General features: G+C 43.3%; 1 long non-coding RNA gene across 1 annotated transcript; it reads left to right on the forward strand.

Annotated features, from left to right (window-relative positions):
* The first annotated feature begins 8133 nt into the window (after positions 1-8133).
* On the forward strand, positions 8134-26254 carry LOC306667897. Its single transcript, XR_013765671.1, has 2 exons — positions 8134-10443; positions 10474-26254. It is a non-coding gene; the product is annotated as an uncharacterized lncRNA (long non-coding RNA).
* Positions 26255-27883: the final 1629 nt, after the last annotated feature.

The raw sequence follows: 27883 nt of genomic DNA on the forward strand, positions 1-27883 counted from the left end.
CAGAAAAAAAAACCAGTTTATATAGGGTTCAATACTATCTGCAGTTCCAGACATGCACTGGGTGTCTCGAAACATATCCCTCACATATAAGAGGAAAAAGTCTATATAGATTTAAAGCAGAGTAATCTGCAAAAGAGTAACAGAGTGGCACCTTCAGAGTGGGTGTCCATGGAAGGCTTTCTGAGCTGGTGATCTGTAAGATAAGGTCTGACTGAGAGAGAGAAACTAGCCTCAAAAGAATAAACAGAAAAGGTTTTGACAGAAGAGGCAAACATGCAAAAAACCTGTGACTAGACCAAGGTGGTATGTTTAAGAAAGAGGATGGAAAAGAGAGAGCCAGCAAAGGCCCTATCAAATTTTATTCATGGTTCATCTGCAGATCTGTCTGGCACCTAAGTTCTCTAAGGGATTTGGGCCACCTGAATGATTAACAAGCAAAGTAATGAACTTCCCCAGTTATCACTGGGCATCCACAGGCTTGGCCTGAGAACATATGTCAGGAAACACAGCCTTGCATCCTTCTCAGTAGGCACCATCATGTCAAGGAAATGCCGGACCTCTGGGAGAGGGAGGTAAGAGCAACCTTGCTAAGCCCATTCTTCCACTGGAGCTTGGTGCCACCTTTCCTGCATCTTGTCCAGGCCTCTGGCTGTCTGGAATTCCCCAGAGAACCCTGGCCCTCTCTGATCCCTAGGTGAGGTAGATCCTGTCTGTTCTGGTTTGTGTGACTGCCATCCTCCTGGAAGGACCCCAGACCTAGACCTCCAAAGAACCAGCACTACCCCAGCCCAGTCCAATCCAGGCATCTCCATCACCAGAAGTGTTTGGGTTGATAGGAACAGGTCCAAATGGCCATGCAAGGTCAGGGGCGGCTCTAGCTCCTCCTTCCCTAGGTGAATACCACCACAGTCTTCTTGTCATGAAAACTGCCTCCTACGAGGGCAGGAGCGAGATGTCAGGAGACCTGCACTTGAATCCTTCCTGCGCTGTCTTGTGCAGCCTCCCATGGGCACAAAGGCCCTCCTGTCAGAAGAGTTATGGTGCTAAGTCTGTAGTTCATTGCAGACAAAGAGGCCTGTGTGCACTGTGGTGTTGTCAGGAGGTCCCCGGGACCAGGCTACCTCCATGTCCTACTCTGGTGTCTGGAGCCTGCTCCTGGTGCTCCCACATCCTGCTCTAGTATCTGGGGTTAGCCCTTTCCTGGTGTTCTTATATGGAGATTCAGCCATCACATCCATGTTCCAAGCAGGGGTAGAGGAAGAAAGGATGATGGTGAGCCCTGGCCAAATTTTTGCCTCATGGCCCCACTGAAAGCCTATTGGTCAGCTCCTGACCACATGACTATATTTAGCCACAGGAGAGACTGACCTATGGGTATTTGTCACTGAGGAAGTGGAGAATCATCCTGGAGGACAAGCAGTGGTCTGTGTCCCTCCCCATGTTCTGCCCATTGCTGCTGAGGAATCAAAGTCCACAGAACACATGGCAGCTGTTTCTGGATGCTGCTTTGTGATAGGAGATAATACTTGAAAACTGTTAGTACTTGCTATTGTTAACAGATGTAAAGTACTACAAGGATCATGTACACAAATAGAAGACAGGTAATCAGGAGAAGTGTTTGCCAAGGATTTTTGGTTTTGTTTTTTGTTTTTTGCAGTACTAAGACTTGAACCCAGGAGTGCTTCACCACTGAGATACATCCCCAGGTTTTTCATTTTGAGACAGGGTCTCACTAAGATGCCCAAGCTGGCCTCAAACTTGGAATCCTCCTGCCTCGACCTCCAAGTTGCTGGAATTACAGGCATGTGCTACCTTGCTCACTTTGGAAGTTTTTATAAAGCTAAACAGATGCCTTCCCTGTGACCCATCAATTCCTCTCTTAGATATTTACCCCAAAGAAATAAAAACATATCCAAAAGAAGGAAGGAAGGAGGGAGGGAGGGAAGGAAATTTGCACATGCACATTTGTAGTAGCTCAATTCATAGAACTGAAACTCCAAAGCAGTATAAATGTCTCTAAACAGGAACACAGGTAAATAAATTGGTTCATAGATCAATAAAAGAGAATACCTACTAATACACTCGTGATGCAGAGGAATCTCTGAACTAAAACTGAATGAAAAAAGCCAAATACAAAGAATATATACTGCAAGGGTTAAGTAGCACCAGAATTGACTTGGAATTTTCTGGGATGGTAGAAGTGAGATATATATATATACATATATACATATATATATGTATGTGTGTGTATATATATATATGTATATATGGTGTGCGTGTGTGTGTCGTTGCCCAAAACTTGGCAAACTGTGCACTTAAAATCAGTGCATTTTAAATGTGATTTACATGTGCATTCCTGGTAATTATGCATGTAAATTATATCCCAACTTAAAAATTACTTGAAATGTAGGTTGATATCACTATCCCATATGGGGAATATACTTTTTTTTCAAGCGAATGAAACAATCTCAGCAGCGGAACAAGTATTAGAAGACAAAGGAAATTTTTAAAAATTCTACAAAAGCAGGAATCACCAAAAACAGTATAAAAATTAAGAAGTAACTACAGGAAAATCAAATCCACTCAGCAGGAAGTTTTAAAGACAAACTATGGGCATTACAGAAATGAAACCTGTAAACAAACACAAGTAAGACCACTTTGTATTTTAAGTTGTGGGCACAAAGTTGTGCCCAGGGACTGGGGTTGTGGCTCAGTGGTACAGCACTTGTCTAGCATGTGTGAGGCATTGGGTTCTATCCTCAGTACCACATATAAATAAATGAATAAAATAAAGGTCTATCAACGTCTAAAAAACATATTTTAAAAAAGCTGTGCCCAGAAGAGATGTCATGGGTCAGCGTGCACTTATTGGAAAGTAGGCAAGATTGTAAATAAACTAAAGTTTACAGCTCAAGGAGCTGGAAAAGTTTAGCAAGATAAATCCAAAAGAAGTTCAAAGGATGAGTTTGATAGCATTGAACAGAAATAAATGAAATAAAAACAATAGGATGACCAATTAGTAACACCAAATTCTAGATCTTTGAAAAACATTTTATTTCTTTTTTTTCTTTTTCTTTTTTTTTTTTTTTTTTTTTTTTTTTTTTTTTTGGTGGTGCTAGGGTTGGAATCTGGGGCCTCATGCATGCTAGGTAAGTGCTCCACCTCTGAGTACACCCTTAGCCCCCAAATTTATAACAGTAAAATAGACTCATAATACCTAATACAAGGTAAAATAAATGAATCTTTGACAATTCTGTAAATAGCAAAAATTAGCCTGAAAACTAAATACAAAAGAGAAAAATAATGAAATAAAGAGATAAAGATTATGAAAGAATACAACTGGCCCTCTGTATCTGCAGGTTTCAAATCCAAATATCAAAATATTTGGGAAAAAATTGTATATGTGCCCAACATATACAGACACTTTTTCTTGTCATTATTCTCAGGCAATACAGTATAACAACGATTAACATAGTGTTTACCTTGTATTAGGTATTATGAGTAAATTTGGAATGATTTTAGGAGGATGTTTGTAGGTTTTGTACAAACACTATACCATTTTACAGAAGAAACTTGAGTTTCTGAGGATTTTAGTAGCCTTGGGGGTCCTGGAACCAATCCCCAGTGATACTGAGGGATAACTATACTATGTACATTTTCCCAATAAATAGAAAAATGTAGTTGAAATGGAATTTGTTCTGGGGAAGTGTAAATTATTCATATTGACTCCAACAGAAAAAAAAAAAAACCTCAGAATAAGTATAAAAACTGTGGTGAACTTCTCGTAAGACCGCATTTGCACTATTTAAAAAAAAAAATCAATGAGCATTAAAAAATAAGGGGGGGGGGAAATCCTGACAAGGAGATGAGGTTGGGCCTCCCTGGCCTCCAAGGCTCTGGCCTCCCTCAGCCACAGGTGAGCAAGGAGACCTTTTCAAGTTTCGGGGCACAGAAAATTAGGGAACACTGGTGGACATTTTTCTTTAGTTTTTGCTTCTTTTTGTTTTCTGCCTGGGAACTTGGAAAACATTGAATATTCAGGTTCTGGTTCATGGGGTCCAAGAAGAGCAGGACTGAGGCTGTCCCTGTTCTGAGCCACTAAGAAGACAGTCTCTAGACCCATCCTTTGCACAGTCACAACAGTGCAGGAGCAAGAAGTTTTGTAAGGAGCAAGCTTGGGTACCAGATGCCTGTGGGGCTTGGTTACTCAGGGTTTCAGGGGAAAGACAGGATTTGTAATAAAGATATGCACAGTGGTGCTATTTATAACCCCCAAATTGGAAACAGTCCAAATCGACCCCCGCAGGGGACTGGCCTGGCAGAAACAGCCGAGCTGATAGAGAGGAGGGAAATGCTGGCCTTGTGACAAGTGGGAGGGTGAGGGCTCCGTGGATACAAGAGCCGCTTGCGTGGGGGACGCCAAATATAATGCAGTTTGTACACAGCCACCATAATTATGGAAGCTGCACGCATGGACATATGGATGGTGTCAGGTGATGGCTGTTAGGAAGTCGCAGGAGTGACTACAGCTGGAGCAGCACTTCTTAAGTGCTTCCTGTATACCCAACATGTCATCCTGGTCAGTGCTGTGCAAAGGAGGAAGCCCCAAATGGTTAACTTGTTTGAAGACAAACAGCAGTAAGAGAGGCTGTGGGAGGTTGCTAGAATCCTGGGCCTGCCCATGCCTGCTTTGTGCCAGATGCCAGTCCTTCCTGGCCAGGATGGAGCAGCAAGAAAACCACCTGCAGAGGCAACTCTATCCCAACTGCGCAATGATGGAAATGATATGCACAGAACCTGCAGATCATGGAGCCTTTCCCCAGAGAACTAACTCCCACCCTCTGAGCTCCACCACCTTCCCACCATGATACTGGCAGGTCCTCTAGAGTGGGGATTGGGAGGGAATGTGTTTTAAATGCATATTTCCTCCCTTTGGAGGGTATCATACAGGGATTCTTCTCACTGACTCTGAGGCAGGCACCATCCCTCTTGGCCTTCTTTGGGCCTCCCTCTAGTTCTGGGTCCCATTCTAAAACTGGGAGTCCCTGTCACTCTGGCAAGGCCAATGGATAAAGGAGGGGTGAAGGATGAGTCCTGAGGCCCCCAGAGTGAAATGGCCCCTGCCTAAATCCTAGCCTAAAGAACACAGAGGCCTCTGCTGTGCTGCAGCCTGAATTTGACCTTCCCTGGTATCTCAGAAGAAGCTCAGAACAAGGAACACAGCTTTCCTGCTCCTTCCCCTAGTCCCCACCCCCATCCCCACACTTCAGCCTGGCAGCCACCAGAGCTCAGGACCTCTGGTTCAGAGGCCCCCTGGGTGGGATGAAGATAAAGGCCATAAGACATTTTGGCACACCACCATGCCCAAAAGGCTAGGCTACAGCCTTGGTCCTTTCTTTCTGTGCCCCTTTCTAAATGCCCTTCAGTCTCTGACCTGGTCAGAGCATGGTCGGGCATTAACTGGAATGCAGAACTTCAGACAGGACCTTAGCACACTGTCCAGTGGGCCAAGACCTCACAGCAGCCTGCATGTGACAGTTCAGAGCCAGTTCAGGCAGACCCTCATATATCCCCAGCAATGGGATCATTCTCCAGGTCAGTGTACCCCTCATGCTTCTGGAAGCTTCTGTGGCCTGGAGGACAATGGCAGTTCCCATCTTTTGAACCCCATCAGATTTCTATAACAGTGGCTCTTGCCCAGGGCTTTCTGTCCAGATGGTTCACCTTTGCAGGGTGGTCTAGGTCCCCCTGTAGCCTCCCAAGAATCTTTTGAACCCTTCTCACCTTCTTGCTCCCCAATCTTGCCCACCCCAAGTCCCCAAGAGGAACTGCTGGGGGCCAGACCTAACTATTGCCCTACCGCATCCTTAAAACCATATTTACAGTGACCTCACCTTTGTGGCTACTACCTGTATTAATAATAACTGCCACTTACTGGCAGGGGGCTGGAAAGGCTCCAGTTGGAAGAGTGTCTTAGAATTGGGATTGGTGGCCCACTGCAAGTGAGACATGAGAAGTGGATGGAACTAGGCAGTGTGGGCCACTTCACCTTCTGGCTTGTGGGGGTGAGACGGAGGGAAAACAAAACAGAGGAACAGGTTTGGGATAAATATATTAAATTATGCCTAGGAAGTGCAGAGTTTAAAGGCCTCCTAAACATATACTCGCAGCCATATCTGGTGAAAATATGGTCTGGAGGCCAGAACATCATCAGTAGAAGGAGGATTGAACTGCAGCCTAGGAATGTCACCAGAGGAATGAAAATGTCCTAATGGGGTTGTGGCTCAGTGGTAGAGCACTACCTAGTACGCCTGAGGCCCTGGGATCATCCTTAGCACCACAAAAAAATAAAATAAATGTATTGTGTCCACCTACAACTAAAAAATATACATTTAAAAAAAAAGTCTACTATGGATTTTGGAGGTGTGTAGCTTTGAGGTGGTGAGAGTGAAGAGACCAAGAGGAGCACAAGGGTGAGAGAACCAGGAGGCAGGAGCCTTGAAGAAGCTGGTTAAGAAGTCTCCAGGCAGAGAAATATCTGGGTAGAAGGTCAGGAGCCAGGTCACAGTGGGTCAAGGGATCAGGAAGTGGAGGTGAATATCATTGTCTATGACAGGAATTATTTGTGATTTTCACATCTAGACATTGTAGAATAGCTGGTTCCAGACTAGTCCCCACCATAAATAACAATAAACATGGATGAAACGTAGTATCAGGTGTCCGTTTCCAGGCATCGCATGATGCAAGGCAAACATCCCTGAGAGAAGGGAAACTTACAAGATAAGTCCCATGGTTGCTCCACTCTCTTTCAGGGACAGTGTCCTACAGTTCAGAGTAGTATGATGAAATCTCACTCTTTCCTGCTCACTCTGTTGCACCTGGGACATGAATCATTCCTATGGCTGGCATATTCATGCTATACATGCTACCCACCTGTTAGTCATTGAGTAACTCTGTTGTCAGAGTAATGGTTGTGCACTTCTTGTGTTCAAGTGACCCTCATTTTACCTAATAATGACCCTAACGTATAATAATAGCAAGGGAGGCCATGCATGGTGGCACACACCTGTATTCCCAGCGGTTCAGGAGGCTGAGGCAAGAGGACTGTGAGTTCAAAGCCAGCCTCAGTAAAAGCGAGGTGCTAAGCAACTCAGTGAGACCCTGTCTCTAAATAAAATACAAAATAGGGCTAGGGATGTGGCTCAGTGATCCAGTGCCCCTGAGTTTAATCCCCAGCACCCAATAATAATAATAATATCAGCAAGGGAGGCACCAGAGCATAAATTATGAAAAGATAGATTAGCCCAGGTATGGTGTGGTAATGCTGCACGGCATATAGAAGAAAATGTATCATATAGGGTTCTGTATTATCTGCAGCTTCAGCTATCCACTGGGGGTCTTGGAACATCTCCCCTTAGGATAAGGAGAGACAACTGTACATTAATGAGTTGTAGTGGTGATTGTGGGTATCCTTGCCTCAATCCAAATCTCAGGGGGAAAGTTTTAAATATTTCATCATTAAGGGTTTTTTTTATAGCTACTCTGTAACAGAATAAGAAAGTTCCCCTCTATTCCTAGGATGCGATCTGAATAATTCTAATCTTTAAAAATGTGTTGAAATGTATGACTCAACCATATGATCATTTCTTGTAATGCTCCATATGCATTGGAAAATATTGTGTATTCTATCGTTATGGGGGGATGGTATTCTACATGTGTCAAATATGTCAAGTTTGTTAATTGTTATTCAGATCTTCCTACTGAACTTTTTGTCTGTTAGTTCTTTCATTTTTTTATGGGAGGTGGGTTAAAGTCTTCCACTGTGGTTGTCAAATTTTCTATTTCTCCTTTTAGCATTGTCAATTTTACTTTATGTAATATGAAGTTATGTTATTAAGCTCATGTGAAATTTCAAATTGTGTATGCCACAAGAAGTCATGTTATTAAGTTCAGTTGAAATTTTAAATTATGTATTTCTGGTGAGTCAGTCCTTTTATCACTAATGATATGTCCCTCTTTATCTCTAGTTTTCCTTTTCATTTTATTTCTTTCCTTTTTTTTACCCTAGTGTTGGGGATGGAAGGTAAGAATTCCACCTCTGAGCTATGCCCAGCCTGCGTCCCTATTTTCTTAATGCCTATTTTAATCTATATTACTTTCCTTGGATAGTGCTGGCATGCTGTACAGTGAAGGTAAACTCATCAGAATTTGTCCAAACACTGCATATTCCAAGAAAAAACTGACCCCGAATGGTCTCATGGGCTCATGGGAGACAATCTCTGAGACCATGGAATATCTTGTCTAAAAAGAGTATTTTTGTATGCCTGAGGCTCTGGGCCATGTTGTTTCTGTTAAACCAGCTATAGACTGAATTTTGTTCCCCCCAAACTCTTTTTTGTTGTTGTTGTAGATGGACACAATACCATATTTTATTTATTTATTTTTATGTGGTGCTGAGAATCAAACCCAATGCCTCATTCATGCTAGGCAAGCACTCTTTGACCACTGAACTACAACCCCAGCCCTCCCCCAAAATTCTTATTCTGAAATCCTAAACTCTGCTGGCTCAGAATATGACTGTATTTAGAAATAAGGACTTTAGAGAGGTGATTAAAATAAAATGAGGCCACTAGGGTAGGTCCTGATACAATCTGGCTGATGTCTTTATAAGAGGATATTTGGTCACAGACATGCACAGAAGGATGGCCATGTGAGGACACAGGAAGAAGACACTGTCTAAAAGCCAAGGAGAGAGACCTCAGAGAAACCAACCCCATGTATACCTTGATCTGGGACTTCTAGACTCCAGGACTATGAGAAAATAAATCTGTTTTCTAACATGCCTAGTCCTTGCAATTTTGTTTTGGCAGACCTATCAAACTAATATAACTAGAAAGCTTTTGGAACGATGTAAGCTATAGTGAATGACTACAAACCTTAGCTATATACTGAATCAGTTTGACCTCTTGGGGGCTAGAGACTGAGTAACTAAGGTCAGTCATGCACATAATGCATGCCTATGTTACTAATTCCCCTCAAAATTCATCAAGGCTCAGGTAAGCTTTCTTCGTTGTCAATACTTCATATGTGTCATCACATATCATTGCTGGGAGAATTAAGCATGTTCCATGTGATAGAGAACACGCACCTAGAAGCTTGTGTCTAGTTTCTCCTGGACTTACTTCCTGTGCTTTTTCCCTTTATTCATTTTAATCTGTAATTTTACCCTTTAATGAACTGTGATCATGAGAATAACAGGTAGTCGGAATCCTTTGTGTTCTCTAATGAACCATCAAGTCTGAGAGTGGTCTTAGGAATACATGAAACACATGGGATATATTTTCTATCCCTTTATATTCAATCTCCCTGTATACTTGTATTTAAGACATGTCTTGTGTAGCAGCACATAGAGATTGTTTTGTTTTTAGTAAACCTATCTTAGTCTTTTGTTTAAAATATTTAGTCCACTTATATATAATGTAATCTCTGATATATTTTAGTTTATACCCCCGTGTGAATCTTTTCTACTCACACCCACTATGTGCTTTTATTCTTTTTGCTTCTCTTTGTTGCCTTTCCTTGGATTAAGTATTTTTATTATTTCATTCCCCCTCTCCATTAACCTTTTGGTTATACATACCTTTGTTACTATTTTATTTATTTACATACTTGTACTATTTTTTAGTGGTTACTCTTGGTGACAACGTGCCGGAAGAACACTCTGTATTCATTTTTTTAAATGCTTTTTAATAGCTTCATTTTACCTTCACTTTTGAAAAATATTTTTGCTATGGAATTTTAAGTTGGCAGTAATTTCCCCCAGAACTTTAATAATGTTATTTTTTGCCTTCTGATTTTAATAGTTTGGTTGAAAAGTCTGCTGTCATCTGATCGCTATTCCTTAGAGGTTATTCCTTTTCTTCCAGCTCCTTTTATGACTGTCCTTGTATTTATCCTGCTTGGAATTCATCAAGTATCTTCAATTTGTCGATTGATGGCATTCCTTTGTTTCTAAAATTATCATACTCTAATGTCACTTCTGCTCCATCATCTTTCTTTTCTCCTTCTGAGACTCCAGTTGTATCTATTTTAGAACTTTTCAATATGTTCCACATATCTCTTACACTGCTTTCTGTATTTCCATCTTTAAAAAAATCTTCGTGCATCAGCCTTGACATTTTCTACTGTTCTATCTTCTAATTCTACCACTCCTACCAGTATACGTCCACTAACCCTCTTGTGTTCCATCCACTCTTAAGCCCATCTATTCTAAATATTGGTTATTGTGTTTTTAGTCTAGAATTTATATATATATGTTTATTTTCCTTTAGTGAAATATCTAAATTATTATCCATTTTCTTTAAAATATTAATAACTAGCCAGGAGTGATGGCACATGCCTGCAATCCAAGCTATTCAGAAGGCTGAGGCAGGAGGATCACAAGTTAATAAAAACACTGTGTGTTTTTAACAGATAATAATAACAAGTGCTTCAAAAGAAATCTCTGAGTTTAGGGCTCCTGACCTCTTGAGTCCTGATTAGCTTGTCAGCATATAATTAAATATTTTCCCCTCCCCTTCTTCCTGAAATTACTGAAAGTTCTGCTGGATTCTTTAACTCTTGGTGGTAATAGCCCTGCACTCAGATTTCTAGCCTATATCTCGAAGTCAAAAACTGGTAAATACCTGGAGAGATAAGCAGTATGCAGAACACCAGTTTACCTCTCTAATTCTCTTCTCTTTGGAAACTTGGCTACTCAAGTCCTGGTTGTCTGAGCTGTCCAAGACCTTCCAATTCATTTTTTTAAACCTGAATTTTCTAGCTGTTCTCAATGAGGATGGTGATCTGCTCCAAGCACTCCATTATAGCTGAAAATAGAAACTGGAAAAAGGGCAATTTTATAGATGGCATCAAATTGAGTTTCCAGACAGAATAGAATGAACACATGGATATAATTATGATGGTTCCCACTTACTGAGCACTTTTCACCTTCCAAATTTTGTTCTAAGTGGTTACATGTATTATGTCATTTTGATTTTTACAATAATTGCATGGGTTAGGTATTACATCTATTCCCATTTTATATGTGTAGAAACAGAGACTTAGAGAGATAAATCAACTTGTCCAGGCAGTATGTCCATCCCATGGAGCCAAAATGCATAGAAAAAGATTTTTAAAGTCTTAAGAAATTGTGATTAAATATGTATATAATATAAAATTTGTCATTTTAATCTTTTTTAAGTGTATAATTCATGGCATTAAGTACATTTCACTGTGTTGAAACCATCACCATTATTTATTTCCAAAATTTTTTCATTCCCCCATTCAGAAACTCTATAGTCTTGTAAGTAATAACTCCTCTGTAATCCACTTTCTTTTTTTCAATAAATATTTGTTTAATGAATTAATCTGCCTAATCTAAGTTATGTAGAATAATACTTTATTTGTCCTTTGTGTCTGGCTTATTTATCTTAGCATACTGTTTTCAGTGTTCATTCATGATGTAGCATGTGTGAGGACTTCATTCATCTTTGTGACAGAATAATATATCATTATATGTACACATTGCATTTTGTTTATCCATTCATGAGTCGATGAATATTTTGGGTTGTTTCCTACTTTGGGCCATTGTGATTAATGTTCAATGAACAATGGCATACAAGTCTCTGTTTGAATCATGTTTTCAATTCTTTGGGGGTATATACCTAAGAGTGGAATTGCTGGTCATATTGCAAACTATGTTTAATTTATTGAGGAAATGTCAACTCTTTTCCACAGAAGCTGAATCATTTCTACCAGTAAGGTACAAAGATTCCAATTTCTCTACATCCTCACTGACTTATTCCTTTCTTTTTTAAAGGCTAGTCATTTGAGTATGTGTGGACTGTATATCATTGTGTTTTTTTTTACATTTCCCTGTTGACTAGTGGTATTATTTTTTTCATGTGCTTTTTGGGGCATTTGTAGATCTATTTTACAGAAATGTCTATTAAAGTTCTTTGTTAATATTATGATTGGATTGTTTTTCTTTTTGTTGTTGAGTTGCAGGCATTCTTTCTATAATCCAGATACTAAACTCTTATTAGATAAATGACTTGAAAATATTTCTCTTCCACTTCATAATTTGTATCTTCAGCTTCTTGATGATGTATTTTGATGTACTCAAGGTTTTTTTTTAAATTTTAATAAAGACCATTTATTTTTTATTTTGTTGCTCATGCTTTGGTGTTATATCTAAAACATTGTCAAATCCAAGGTCATGAAGACTTACACTTCTGTTTCCTTTGAAGAGTTTTATGGTTTTAGCTCTTATATTTAGGTTCCATTTCAAATTAACTTTCTGTATGGTGTGAGGTAGGGGTCTAATTTCATTCTGTGAAATAGGCAAATACATAAAGAATACAACTGGAGAATGGATTGGTGATTGACTAGGCTTGGGATGGGTGATGGGAATGGAAAGTGACTGCCAATGGGTACAATGGTTCTTTTTGAGGTAATGAAATATTCTAAACTTAGATAGTGGTGATGGTTGCATAACTGTGAATACACTAAAAGCACTGAATTGTATACTTTAAAAGGGTGAATTTTATTCCATGTGAATTATACCTCAATAAAACTGTTATTTAAAAGAACAAACACAAAGAACAGCTGGTGGCCCATATAAGGAAGGACAGGCCTGGTAGCCCTACCTCTATGGGAAGAAACATGCTGCCCTCCCATGGCTGTGGGCCAGACCCCTGCAGTGCAGGGTCATGTTCTAGATTAAACAAGCAACCTGGGCTCTTCTCTCTTCCACAGTGTCATATTATAGGGACTATAGGATCTTCTTTCATAAATTTTTCCCCCCTTCAACTGCAGGCTCAGATGCTGCTGCTGGTTCTTCAATCCTGGAAAATCAATTGCAACAGAGAACTGGCCACAGAGGCAGTACAAGTGCCCAGCCCTGCTCTTGGGAGTGGGTGGGAGCTTCAAGAGAAGGGTAGGTACACTGGAAGCCCTAGCAACAGGCCAAGCTAAGACCTAGCTCCTCCCTGGTGTCCTTCCCTGTGGGAGGGGGAGAACTAAGCTCATCCCTGGCACAGGAACAGCTATCAAAGAGTTTTGGGGTATATCACCCTACTCTGTACTCCCATGGCCAGGCCAACATGGAGCTAGGCATGGAACTCATGACTAGTACACCTTCAGGTTCCAAATGAGATCTGAACATTTGAGTTCATGGACAGCTCCCTGGAAGCCCAGGTTTCTCTGGTTGGTTGCCTTAGGCTTTTTCATGGGTGGTAGGGGTGGAAGTGTGGGGAAAGATTAGATGTTCTCTCTCTATGGAGCAGAGCATGGCTTCCTGATACTAAGTAATTCAGGGAATCCACCATGTTCCTACATTTTAAGGGTGGAAGGACTTGGGCAGGAGTGTCAGAATCTTCCTATGGGCACAGTTAGGGGCAGAAGTGAAGGCACCTCGGTGACTTCACTGAGGTGACTTCATGACAGCAGGTCATGGTCAGAACTGAGGTTGGCAGATCTGCTTCTGGAAACCCAGGGATGTAATGAGGCCCTGGGTTGCAGCTAAGGACTGGAGGCAGTCTGATTGATGCCACTGTTATGTGAATCTGTGTGACCTCCACCTGGGAAGCCTCTCCCAAGACCCTGAGGTCATATCCCTCTCTGACTCTCTGCCTCCTCTCAGGGCCACCTGAGGGAGTGAGTGTAGTATCACTGTGGTTTGTGAGGGCATGAAAAACTATAAAGAGCCCTCATGAGGTGCCACTCAGGAGGACTTGGGCCCTCCTGACCGTGAACCCCAGGCCCTGTGTCTCTCATTTCGCCATTTTCAGCTCTTCACCTGGTTCAGCAGTCATTGTCGGCTGCAGACCTGCCCTGGTATTTTAATACAGTCATTAAGATATCCCTGTGAGCACCTGACCCCAGTGCAGCCCCTTCTGTCCCTTCCTGGGTTCCTTACACAGCTCCTCATGATACACAGACCCCAAGGTTCCCAGTCCATTCTTCTCCCTTTTTTCAGACAGATGCTCAGGAGGCCATGCGTTCTCTTTCCTGGCCTTGTCCAAAACCACCATTGTGCAGAGGCCTTGGTGACAGGGTGATAGTGGGGCAGGGCACTTTCCCCAGGAAGTTTCCCTTGATGGTCTCCAGAACTGCCTGATGCCTTTATGCTTCTAAACAAGGGCCTCTTCCAGGAACATGCAGCTCCTAGTGGTACTTGCCATGATGTCATCTTGCTCCACCCCACCTCGGCCAGTTACCTACATACTGCATCTGCTCAGACCCTCTGTGAAACAGGACTGCCTCCATGGCCCCAAAAAGTCAAAGGCAACTCTGCCAGCCTGGGAGCCAGAATTCTGCCCCTCCCCAGTTTAGTTGGGACACATAGCTTTCCGTTTTTCATGTCTGACTGGTTGGCAGGGGAGGGGAAGAATAAGCAGGCTATACCCCCATAAAAAAACTAGCAAAATGCCTGCCTCCCTGTGCCTCCTCCAGGGACCCAGAGCCAGAAGGCTGAGAGTCTTTGATTCCCAGGAAAAGCTGTTCAGCCAAACTTAGAACAGAATAGCAATTCAGGGGCTGAACTCTACCTAGCAACAAGATTAGCAGCTGATTTTGCAAGCTGGTATTTTTATCCTTGGGATGGGAATGGCTGAGAAGAGTGGCCACCTCCTGCTCCCCCAAGTGTTGTTCCCTTCTATACTGCCTGGGACCCTGCCCCTCTTAAGCCTCTCGTGGCCTCATATCCAGCTCTGCCTTCCCTTCTTGTTTTCAGGGTCTTTTGATCCACTGGGTGGTGTGAACATGGGAGCCTCTAGAGGAGAGTAAGAACTCTGGATCCATGAAGAGGCCTCAGAGTCTAGGACTCAAAGGCCCAAGTAGGCTTTTCCTCCTCTCCTCACTTCCTCCTCTTCCTTTCCTCATCCATCTCTCCCTCAACCCAGAACCTTTGCACTTTCCATGCTGTTCCAATGTCCCCTGGCACTCTGTGGCCCACCAGACAAGGGACTTTGTGGAGCTGGAGCTTGCCGTTCCCCTGGGCACACAGAGGGTTCCTGATGGCTACACAAAGTTCTGTACCACACACTCCCCTAGTCTCTTCTCTGTCACCTATTCTCCAGGTTCTGATATGACCAGAATCTTCTAGCAGCCTGAAGCTCTTGTGTCTTTTTTGTGGACTGCCATTCACCAAAACTGCCCTGTTTGGGGCCATGATGGCTCCTGATTTCATAAAGAAATATAATTATGGCAAAATCTCCCAGAACTAAACTTCCAGTGCCAGAATAAGATTAAGTAGACTCACTTTCCCCAGATTCTCCCTCTCTGGACATCATTTAACAAGTATCCATACAGGGACTCTAGAAGCTGGAAAGAAGAAAGCAGTCTGGCCAGGACCTCAGGCTTTGAGAACCCTACAGTAGAAAGTCCCTTGGGCTATCTACTTATGTCCTATGTGCCCAGACTAGGCAAAGAGAGTCCTGCAACCCAAAACTGCCAGAAAGAACAGAGAAACAAACACATAAACTCCAGGAAAAACTGATGTTTCTGGCAATGGACTAGGAAAGGAGAAGCCCAACAGAACTAAGGCTCTCTGATTAACATTCAGGACACTGAAGGGACAGCTGATCTATTTGCAGGGAAGAACTGGTGAAGGCTGTGTTCCCTGCTTCCACCAAGAGTTCATCCCAGCCCACCCTGACCGATAGCACCTCACAATATTATTGCAGGGACTCTGTGTCATTGAAACTACAACCCACAAAAGTAGGCCAGACCTATAGGTTAAACCTAAAAGTGTGACTACCTGCTAAAAAAATAGGCTAAATAGGAATATGAGTCTTCTAATATAATCACAAATATGTTCAGGATGTCATCTAAAATCACCCATTATACTAAGAACCAGGAAAATCACAACTCAAGGGGAAAAAAATCAACTCATGCCAATGCCACAGTGAATCAGATATTAAAATTATCTGGCAAGGATTTTAAGGCAGTCATCATAAAAAGGCTTCAACAAACAATTCCAAATTGTCTTGAGACAAACATAAAAATATAAAATCTCATCAAACATTTTACTTTTTATAAAAAGAATCAAATGAAAATTATGTAACTGAAAAATATAATAATCAAATTAAAAACACTGTTGAATGAAGTCATTAATACATTCAAGAAATTGAAATTATAATTTTAAAGTTCCTGAAAAAGAAATCTTAAAGCTCAAATGGTTTAAGAATTAGCATGAATTTTACACAATTTCTCCCATACAATATGAGAAGAAATATATTCCACCTCCTTTTATGAAGCCAGGACTACCCCACATCAAGGTAGGGGAAAAAATCAGCACACACACACACACATTAAAATTATGAAATTTGACACAAAAAATATTCAAAAATTATTAGCAAAATGAATTCAACAATGAACAGACCAAGTGAGATTTCTTCCTGATATCAAGGCTGGTTCAATCTTTGAAAATCAATTATTGTAACCTATATCAAGAGGCTAAAGAAGAAAATCATATGATTATATAAATTGATGAGGAAAGACAATTAACAAAATTCAACATCCATTCATGATAAAAACACTCAGCGCAATAGGAACACAGAGTAATTTCCTCAGTCTCATAAAGAGCAGCTACCAAAAACTTACAGCTAACATTGTACCCAAAGGTGACAAACTGGGTGTTTTCCCTCTAGGCTCTGGAAAAGTGAAGGAAATCTGCTCTCACACCCCTTCTCAACATAGTATTAGAAGTCATAGACACTGCAATAAAGAAATAAAAATATATAAAAGGTATTCAGATTGAAAAGAAAGAAAGTAAAATGTTCATATTTGCAGATGACATGGAGGACTACACAGAAAATTAAATCTCAAAGAATGTACAAAGAAATTAAACCTAATGAGTTTAATAAGGATATAAGATCAATACACAAAAGTCTATTTCATTTCTAGATCCTAGTAGGGAAAAAGAGAAAGTCAAAACTTAAATATATATATATATTAAAAAGATATATGTTAGGGTTGGGGTTACGGCTCAGTGGTAACATGCCACCTGGCATACATGAGGTCCTGGGTTTGATCCTCAGCACCACATAAAAATAAAATAAAAGTATTGTGTCCATCTACAACTAAAAATATATATTAAAATATATATATATGTTAAATATATATTTAAATTTAAAATATATTAAATATATATTAAATTTATGATTGACCCAAAGAACATGAAATGCTTGTGTGTAAATCTAACAAAGCATATGCTGAATCTATATGATGGAAATTACAAAATGCTGATGAAACAAATCAAAGATTTAAATACTTGGAGAGACATACCATGCTCATGGATTGGAAGACTCAGACAGTAGAGGTCAGTTATTCCAAAATTGATCTATAGATTGAATGCAATTCTTATCAGAATCTCAGATGTTTTGTAGACACAGACATACTTGTTCTAAAATTTATACAGAAAGAGAAAGACCCTATAATAACCAAAACAAATATGAAAAACAAGAATAAAGTTCATGATGTCAAGGCTTATGATATAGCCACAGTAATCAAGACTGGTATTAGTAGAAGAGGAGATGCATAAATCAGTGGAGTGGAATAGAGACCCCAGAAATATATCTGCACAAATAAGCTCAATTCATTTTTGCCAAGGAAGGAAAAAAATTCAATAGAAGAAAGATAGCCTTTTCAACAAGTATCTCACCATATACATACAAATTAACTCAAAATGGATCACGGACTTTTATGTAAAATAAAAACTATAAAACCTTTAGAAAAAAATAGGAGAAAATCTTTGAGATCTAGGATGAGGCAAGGGTTTTTAGACTTGACACCCAAAGTTTGATTCATAAAAGGAAAATTTGACACACTGCATCTCAACAACATTGAAAACTTTTGCTGAGAAAGACCATGTTGAAAGGATGGAAAGACTAATGATAGTATGATATTATTAAATATGTATTTGGTCTTCATACAGATTCCTGGCACACAACTCCAAAAACCTTTAGAATCTTCTGCAGTGATGGTGTTTTGTATGCTAATAAGATGACCAGCGGCTGGTCCCCTAGCTAGCTTTAGGTTGGGGGCTGGTCACTGGAAAGACCAAGGCAGAATTAGAACTTTCAGCCCTATCCCCCAACCTCCCAAGAGGGAGAAGGGCTGTTGGTTATCAATGGCCAATGATTTAATCGATTGTGCCGATGTAATAAAGCCTCATAAAACTTCAAAGGACAGGGTCCAGAGAGCTCTGGACACCTGAATTAATGAGTGTTTCTGGAAGATGGTGCCCTGGAAAGAACACAGAAGCTCTACACTTCTTCCCACATACCTCTCCCTATGCATCTCTTCATCTGTATCCTTTGTAATATCCTTTGTGATAAACAGGTAAATGTGTTTCCCTGAGTTCTGTGAGCTGCTCAAGCAAATTAATTGAATCCAAGAAAGAGATTGTAGGATCCCCAGTTTATAGCTGGTCAGCCAAAAGCACAGGGAAAACCACTTGAGGCTTGTGACTGGCACCTGACATGGGGCTGGGCAGGAGGCCTTGAGGACTGAGTTCTCAACTTGTGGGATTTGATGCTACCTTTGATGCTAATGTCAGAACTGGATTGAATTAGAGGACGCCAGCTGGTGTCTGCTACTGCAGCTTCAATGCCTGCTTGCTGGTGGTAGGGGACAAACCCCCACACCTGTTGAAGTCACAGAGGTCTCTTGTGCTGATTGTTAAGGTGTGAGAGCTGAGGAAAAATGATTTATTTTTCCAATGCAAAACATGATAAAATATTTGTAAATCACATAACCCATGAAAGACTTTTATCAGTAATATATAAAGAATGTTGACAATTTGACATTTTAAGAACAATGGATTCAATTGGAACGTGGGCAAAAGCCCTGACAGACTTTTCACCATATGTATGGCAGAAAGCACATGAAAAGATGCTGGATATCCTTAGCCACTGGGGAAATGCAAATTAAATCACAATGAGATGACATCACACACCTATTAGAAGGATCAAAAATTTAAAAATACTGATAGATTTCCTATTGTTGCCCTAACAAATTACCACAGGTTAGTAGCTTAAAACAGTACATATTTATCATCTTACAATCCTGTAGGTCAGAAACCTGTGGCCACCATACATCTTCAAGGTGGTGATGGTGGATCAAGTCTTTCTTGCCACCGCTTTCTCTAACTCTAACCTTTCTGCCTCCCTCTTCCACATTTTAAGGACCCATGTGATTACATTGGGTCCACCCAGAGAATCAGAATAATCTGTTGTTAAGGTCAACAAATTAGCAATAGTAATTCCATCTGTAACCTTGATCCCACTTGCATAACATACTTCACAGGATTGCGATGGGGATTTTTGGGGGGCCATTATTTTGCCTATCACTGCACCAAATTCCGGTATCGGTGCAGAGAAACAAACGCTCACGTGTTCCTGCTGGGAATATAAAATGGTACAGCTACCCTGGAAAACAGTTTGACAGCTTTTTATAAAGTTACAAATAAATTACACATATACTTTATTTTATTTGTTTGTTTGTTTATTTATTTATTTATTTATTTATTTGGTACCAGGGATTGAACCCAGGGAAACTTAACCACTGAACCACATCCCAGCCCTTTTGATTTTTTATTTTGAGACAGGGTCTCCCTAAGTTGCTTAGGGCCTCACTAAATAGCTGAGGTTGGCTTGCAATTCTCCTGCCTCAACCTCCCAAGTTGCTGGGATTACAGGCATGTGCCACAATGCTCAGCAAGTTACACAAATATTTAAACATATGACCCAGCAATTGTATTCCTGGGTATTTATCCTAAAGAAATGAAAATTTATGTTCACTCAAAAACCTGCATGTGAATGTTCATGGCAGCTTTATTTGTGATAGACAAAAACTGGAGACTACCCAAATATCCTTTGACAGGTAGATGGTTAAACAAACTGTAGTATATCTGTATACTCTGAAATGCTACTCAGCAAGAAAAGGGAATGAACTATAATGCAAATAACCTGACTGGACCTCAGGGAAATTCTGGCAGCAAAAAAGTCAATCTTAAAAAGATACATACTGCATAATTCCACTTATATAATTTTCAAGCAATAGTAATTATAGCAAAAGAGATAAGTGTTCTCCAGGGTTAGGGATGGAAGTGCCTATAAAGAAACAGGACAAGGGAGACTTGTGGTGACCAAACAGTTCTGCACCTTGACTGTTGTGGCAGCTATGTGGAGTTACATGGGGTACAGTTGCATGCAGCTACATACATGCACACACAAGTGCACGTGGAATTGGTGGACTCTGAACAAGCTCTGTGGATTGGACCACTACTAGTTTCTTAGTTCTGACCTTGTGCTGTGGCTTTGCAGGCTGCTTCTGCTGGGGAGGTTGGGATGTATCCGAGCAACTCCCTGTACCTCTATAATTGTTTCAAAATAAGAAGTAGAAAATTAATCCCAGAAACTTACCTAGGATTGTTCTCATTCACATGTGAAATATAATCTTGGTGGGCTGTGAACACTCGGCCCAGATGGCTCCTTCATCCTGGGCATCCTCTTAACTTTTTTGGGTGAAGTGAAGGTCCCAGAATGAAGTGCCTGGGCCCTGCTTCTATTGTGCCCTTCTGCTCAGCCTCTGACCCACGTCCTCTCTCTGCACATTCTAAATCCTAGATTCACCTCTGCCCCATATTGCAGGGACCCTCCACACCTTCCAAAGATCTATCTGTACCCTTCATCCATCCTGCAGCATCCCTCTCCACTCCTTCCAGAGGATTCCCTGGGCTGTTCCCTGTGCGAGGGAGGTCTGACCCTGCTGTCCCCCAGGACCTAGAAACCTTCGCATTTGACCTCCAGTTCCTCTCGGTCTGGTGCTTCCAGACTGGCCAGGCTGCCTGAAGATCTGCAGGGGATACCTCCCCCATCCTAAACACCCCCTGTGGGGAAGCTGTGGGTACTGGGGAATGGTGGGGTCTGCCACACACAGTTCTGTCCAACCTTCTGTGATGCCTGGCCTCCCTCTGGCAGGATCCCACCTGATGCTGCCTCGGTTCCTAATTTTTCAAAAGAGACCACAAACAGGGCTCTTATGAAATCTCTTGTTTTTTCAATATCAGCAACCAATTAATAACTTCAATGGATATAGAGTTTCAGTTTGGGAAGATGACAAAATTCTGGAGATAGATGGTGGTGATGGTTGTACAATCATGTAAATGTACTTAATGCCACTAAACTGTACACTTTAAGACGGTTAAAATGTCTTATGTATACTTTACCACCAAAATACATATTTTTTTTTAAGTACATAGGGCTTCCAAAGGAGGAGAGGGGAGAGGAGGGAGCAGGCCACAGGGACCAGGCCAGGTCTCGCCCAGGTTGGGAACAGTCCTGAAGGAGCCAGTGAAGTTTTGTGCTTTCACAGCAGGGAGAGGGAGAGTGGGCACAGGAGTGGCGGTTGGAGAGTTACGTATGGGGGGCAGATTACCTGGGTTTAGTCTGGCTCATCCTGTGTAGCCCCAGGTAGTGGGAGTCCATTAATTCACTGGAGGCCAGGGGTTTTCATGGTTGCTGACCCCACCGTGGGTACTCCAGAGGGGCCACAGATAGCTGTGGTCCAATGTCAGGTCCTTCCTGTCCATTACTGGTCACTTGCAGCTAAAAAGAGGCACAGGGAGGCCAGGCCCCTATCTAAACCCCTGTGGGGACCTCTGGCTCTGGGCTAGGAGTCAGGACACTCCAAGTACCTGGTGTGGAGGTGACAGTGGGAATGGGCAAGATGGAGAGATAGGGCTGTATGTGTCATGAACAACCCTTTGAGGACAAGCCTAAAGGAGGTGACCAGCTCCTGGGATCACAGCTTCTTTATCTAGTGGCCAAAAGTTACCTTTTCTAGTGGCAGTACCAGTCACCCAAAACCCACCCTGCCCTGTGTATACCTGACCCAGACTACTTTCCCAAATCCTGGTGGAATAAGTAGTGGGGCCAGGAATCTCACCCAGAGGTTCTGGAGAGGAGAGAAGAGAGGAGAAAAGAGAGGACTTGGTGTAGGGAAAGGAGATAGAGAGCAGCACAATGAGCTTGGGCTGTTCAGGGCTGCAATGTGGGCAGCAACAGCACCAGACTCTGGAAGTCTAATTGGGTTGTAGTATTTCTGGCTCCCGGTGCCCCATCCATCTTGCATCCAGCTCCTGCCCTGTTGGAGCCCTCAGGGATTTGATAAACTCCACAGCCAAGACCAATGCTTTTGGGACCTGGCCAGACTCAAGCCCAGCCACTCCCTAAGCCTCCCTGGATCACTGCCTGGAGTTTCCATACCCAGTTCCCTGTGCTGCTCTGTGTTCCCTAAACCCATGGGCATGGTTGTGTGTGTATCCACTTCCTATCAGTAGAACAAGTGTGTTTGTTTCACCAAAATGTCAGAGGCTTAGCGAAAAGGCTAAGTCCATAGCTCTGTGGTTTAGAAAGGCAAGCTACAGAGCAGGCCTGGGATCTGGACCCCCACGGTATCCCTAGGCAAGTATCTACTCCCGGGAGGCAGGAACCTGGTGCTTTGGAGTTACCAGCTTTGCACACTGAGGGGCTGGAAGGTATCATAGCACTGGGATAAAGGTGAGTGGAGTTGAGGTTCCACCCAGGGCCTCCCCACAGAGTAGGATACAGGAGTCTTTCTTACTTCATCCCTGAAGACTCCATGTGCTCCTCTTGGCAGAGAGTGGAGGGATGGCTCCTCAAACAAAATTCCTCAACTTCTGGGGCTTCCTCTCTTCTGTGTTTCCCTCCTTGCCCCAGTCTCAGACCCTTCCTGTCTCTACTGCCCAAATTTGGAGCTCACAATAGCTTGTGGGTCACAGGAGGCTCTTCTTGTCACCCTTGTGACATCCTTGAGGATGCTTTCCTGTGTCAGCTCCTGCTGTCCTACCCACCTTCTTGCAGGACTTCATGTCCTGGGGTGACAGCAAGTGGGTGACATTGCCTGCTTTTCTTCCATGTGTGGCCCCAGCATCCATTTCCACCAACCTCCTGACCTGTTGATTACCAAACACAGGGTGCAGGAGAGATGGCACCCTTGGGGTTCTGATACATCCCATGTGCCTCGGCTCTTGCAAGGGGAGAGGGGTAGGACCCACCTCAGGGAAGTTGTTTAGAGCAGTGCTTCTCAATCCTGGGACCACTCCTGGAGTGTCTGTCCTGAGAGTCTGGTGAGATTGGAAATTTGCATCTCAAATTATCTTGGGTGATGGAGACTGTGGTTGGGACTCCACTGAGAACCACTGTTGAGGACTAAAACTGGCTGGCACAAATAGCAACTAGAGTGACTTTCCCTGGCAATCAGTACACACCCTGCACAGAGGGACTAGGGGGGCCCTGATGATTTTTTCCCTCAAAACACAAAGAAATGACTCAACAAATATTTGACAAAACAGATATTTGTCTTGAGAACACAGGAGTATCACAGGCCCCTGAAGAATTCAAATGCCTGTGCAATGTCCTATCCCAATCCCTGAGTCCATCTCTGAGTGTCCCTCTTCCCAACCCTTCTGTGTCACCTCTTGTCTGTTTTCATGTATGTCATTTGTGTGTCCTCCCTAACCCGTCACCCCTTCAGTGTCCATCCCTCATGTTCCTTCTGTGTCATCTGAGCATCCCTCTCACCATCCCTCCTGTCATCTGAGTGTCCCTCTTGCTGTTCCTATGTCTACCTCTGAGTGTGCCTCTCCCCCTGTCACTCCTGGCCTCACTTTCTGACATTTGTGGTCTCAATCCCTCTCCTGCCCACTCCTTCCCTTGTTGGTCTCCAGGTACGTGTTCAGTCCCATGTGGCAGGTGTGGGCTCTGTTCCAAGGCCAAGGTTCTACATGAGATGAACCTTCCTGTGAAGGGTCAGTTCAGACAACTGGCCCTAGCCAACACCTGACATGTGTTTCCTATAGCCACCTTGTGCTGCTTGTCGGAGCTTCTATGGAGAATTCCATGGAGATGGTTGATATGAGAGTTTCTCTCTCTGTCCCCAGACGATTTCCTCTCCGTATTCCATCCAGTCAGTTCCAGCATGGCTTCTAGCCCTAGTGCACTGTGATTCTCAGTATTTTAGCTGTCTGGCTGTGCAGGTTTTGGGTGGCAGTTTGTCACACGACCACAAATCTCTGATTCATCTAAGAAGGGTTGTTGACTTTATTTAGTTTTTCCTTCCCCGTGTGGAAAGGGGTCCCTTTTACTCTTCATGGCTGCCAGACTTGGTGTTTGGCCTGTGCTACAGTGGGAGCTGGAGATGCCAGACAATTCTGAGCTTGGGTGACTCTGGTGGACCCTGAAGGTTCCTGGGAAGGGGTTGGGGCAGGTGGGATATGGAGGGCTGGGTCTCAAAGTCACGGCATCATTACCTCTGCCTTCTTCCAGATCTTCCCCAGGCTGTGTGTGGAGGTGAAGGACTTGGATCCTCATGAGGGAGCAGGCAGCCTGTCAGCTAGGTTCTATTGCATCACCCAAGCTGAGAACCAAGAGGAGCCAGTGCTGCTTCTGGTGGGATGAATCCTCCCGCTGGTTCTCCCAGGCCAGGCTCACAGGGATCATAGTCAACACTGCAGACCTCTTGGTTTTAGTTCTGTCCTCTCCACACAGGCTGGTTGTGAGAAAAGAAACTTGGACCATTTGAAGTGTTTAATGTCTTCCTTCCCCAGAGCCTTGCAAAGAGCAAGGTTGTCCTGACAGGTCCTGAAAGAGCATCTGTCTGCAAACCAGAGGGCATGGGCACTGCCACTGGCTGCAGTGGAGGAGGATAGGGTACATAGACAGAGGGCAAGGGTCTCTGTCTGGAACAGGCCCAAGAGTAGAGGCAGCACCTAACTCTGTGCCCACCCTATAGCTCTTACCTGTCTCCATTTTCCCAACTGGGAAATACTAAGTAAACACAGCCTATGTCTGGGGTTTGAGGTGGCCTGAGGATAGAGGGGTGATCCCCAAGAATGCTCTGCGTGGAGTTAGACTTGAGGATAGAACAGGGGCTTATAGAGAAAACACAGGCTTCAGACTGGGAAATTCTGGAACAAATACAGCTCACAACGGTATGTATTTAGAATTCTACAAGTCATAATAAAAGATAAACAACTCAGAAAAAAACAGACACAAATACAATCAGAAAGTTCACAGAATGTCTAATAAAAATATAAAAGAATGTACAGACAACCTAACTGCACCCAGCATGGTCACAAACATTAAAAGGCCATCAGGACAGTGAGGAGCTGGACAGCCAGACCTCACTCCAACTCCACTGACAGGGTATGCCCTAGAGAATGTCATACCTAAGAGTGAGTAACTGGGACCAACCCAATACTCACCAACAGGATATGGTTACATAGACATGTTTAAAGTCACTCAACAGAATACATCACCCAGTGGGGAGTGAATGAGGCTACAAATAGGAAGGTGGCAAAGCTCACAGAGGCAAGGGTGAAAGAAAGGAAGACACACAGCAGACATTTATTTGTACAGTTTAAAAATATATGAGCAGCAAAATTGATATCATGGAAAATTCTGGATGGTTGTCCTCTGGGGGCAGAGATGAAACTGCCAGAGGGGGCAGGAATCATAGGAGTCCTAAATGCTCTGAGATCATGAGGTAAGGACGGCAGAAATGGTTCAAAGCTGTTCTGTGTCCAGAGCTTGGCACAGGCCTGGCCTGGTTAAGGGGGGTTGTTACCAGCAGGAGGTGCCAGTGTTGAGGAGGCTCCCATGGGACAGTTACCAGGCCCTACCATTGGTTAATATTCTGTAATAGCCATCTTCAAATTCTTGATTTTTTTTTTTCCTGGCAAAAGGCCATACATTTCCATTTTTTGTGGGGCCTAAAAAGTCCACAGCTGGTCTTTGGGGTATTAGTGTGTAGGACAAGGGAACCTTACTTCCTGGGATTTCTGAAGGTTAATATGTACGCCACAAGGGGCTGCTATAGGTGCTGGGGAGAGGTTTTGGAATGGACTGAGGTCCTGGGCTCTAAGACCTGGATGGAGAGTGTGACCAAAGGTGTCTGGGAATTCAGTAGGGCCAGGAGAGGTGTCGGCAGGCCTAAGGGTCCTACTCAGAGATATGAGTGTCTGCAAACTCCAGGGTGGGGCTGGGGCAGGAATTTGTTAAAAGCAGTTCCTCAAAAGGTCTCTTTAATTGAGAAACATTTTTAAGTTGGATCACAGTCTGTTTAGGAGGGCCAATCCACCCTACCATTTTGGTCTTTATAGACTATGACCCAAACTCTATCCTTCCCCAAATGTTTCTAGAATCTGTGCCTTGGAGGAGTCCCTGGAAGACACATCTGAATCTGACCTGTTTTTATGAGCTATGACTCTCAAATGTGCCAGATAAATCATCTTTTCAAAGCTTTGAAGTGTATTTTCCAAACAAAATCCTGCTGGTCCACTCAGGATCAGATATCTGAGGCACCAGCTTGAGGCCATCTCTGCCCTCTGGGTGGCCATGAGGGAAGGAAGGCATGTATTGGCATGGTCAGTGTGAAGTGCCTGTGAGAGTCCAAGTCCCAGTGCTTGTGTCCTGAGGCTTGGATGGGGATACCCAGGGAGAAGGCAGACAAGCCCAAGGACACCCTCAGAGGTGTGGGGAAGTCAAGCCCACAGGAAGGAAATGCAGTCACTGCAGACCACATGCATGTCTTGGGGCAGTGGAGAATATGTATATCGGTCAAGGGACTAACTGGTGACAAGGTCACAACAGGTATGGACGGCTTTCCTAAGATGAGCAGGAGAGGACAAATTTGTTCGTTTCCAAATTACATCTCTCGCCTTTGGGGTGTCTGGAATTGTCTTAAGTTTCTGAGAACACCAAGTTCAAGAGGTGGCTCTTGCCATCATGGGGAGGACCAGCTGTGAGAAGGGTGAACCAGTTTAGGGGTGCCTGAGTCAACCCCATTGACACGATGAGGCTTGTGCCATGGAGACAAACACTACCAGGTTACAGAGCTCTTGGAGGGTGCTAGGGAGACAGAGGTCATTGCAGGGCCAGCGGGTATCCGTCTTTGCCTGGTTAGGCCCTGAGGAATGAGGGGGAATGTGGGGGCGGATTTCCAGCAGCAGGTGGCACACAGGGGTGGGCATAGGGAATTATGGGCACAGAGCAGGTGAATTTCAGCCCAAAGGTATGAAGTTAATTCTTCTCTAAGCTAGAGGTGGCTGAGTATGTTAAGGCGGGAAGGCCACAGGGAGGCAGGTGCAACACCATAGGCCCTGGCCCTGAGCGTACCCTGATTCCAAAACATGGAAAACATGCTGGCAGAGTTTCATCGTGAGAGTAGAGGGTCTGAATTCCTCCTCATTTGGTTGGGTCTGCAGCTTGAGGACAGTGTTAGCTACTGCTCAGATAAGGCCTATTCCATCCCTTCACCCAGCTCCCACCCCTACTCTTCTCCGGACCTCTGCAGAACTCACAAGGTGCTTGAGCCCTTTTGTTCAAATTGAGATGGCTCCAGACAGTAGGCACACCCACACTGAGCCCAAGTCCATCTTGAGCAATGACAGGCTTCAAAACCTTAGCCTGGCGGGTAACAAAATTCCTTCTTGGCAACATCAATTAAGATACAGGTGGCCACCCAGGTTGCTGGGACCTTCACCGCCTGATGGCCAAGCTCCAGTCTACAGCCACTTCTATAAGGACCACTGTCTACAGACCGTGTCCAGCTGGCTGGGGCTCCATACACTGGGCCATTAGTCCCCACAGGTAACTCTTGGGAACCTCCTGAAGTTCCACACTGGAGTACCGTTGTCTCATCACGGGCCACCACTGGGTCACAAATAATCCCTAATCCCCAATTCCTGGAAGCCAAGCTTCCATCAAGATCCATGACTGGAGTAGCTGCCCCTTCTTGTGGCAAGGCCTAC

The sequence above is a fragment of the Sciurus vulgaris genome, assembly GCF_902686455.1.
Source record: "Sciurus vulgaris genome assembly, chromosome: 8".
NCBI lineage: Eukaryota > Metazoa > Chordata > Mammalia > Rodentia > Sciuridae > Sciurus > Sciurus vulgaris.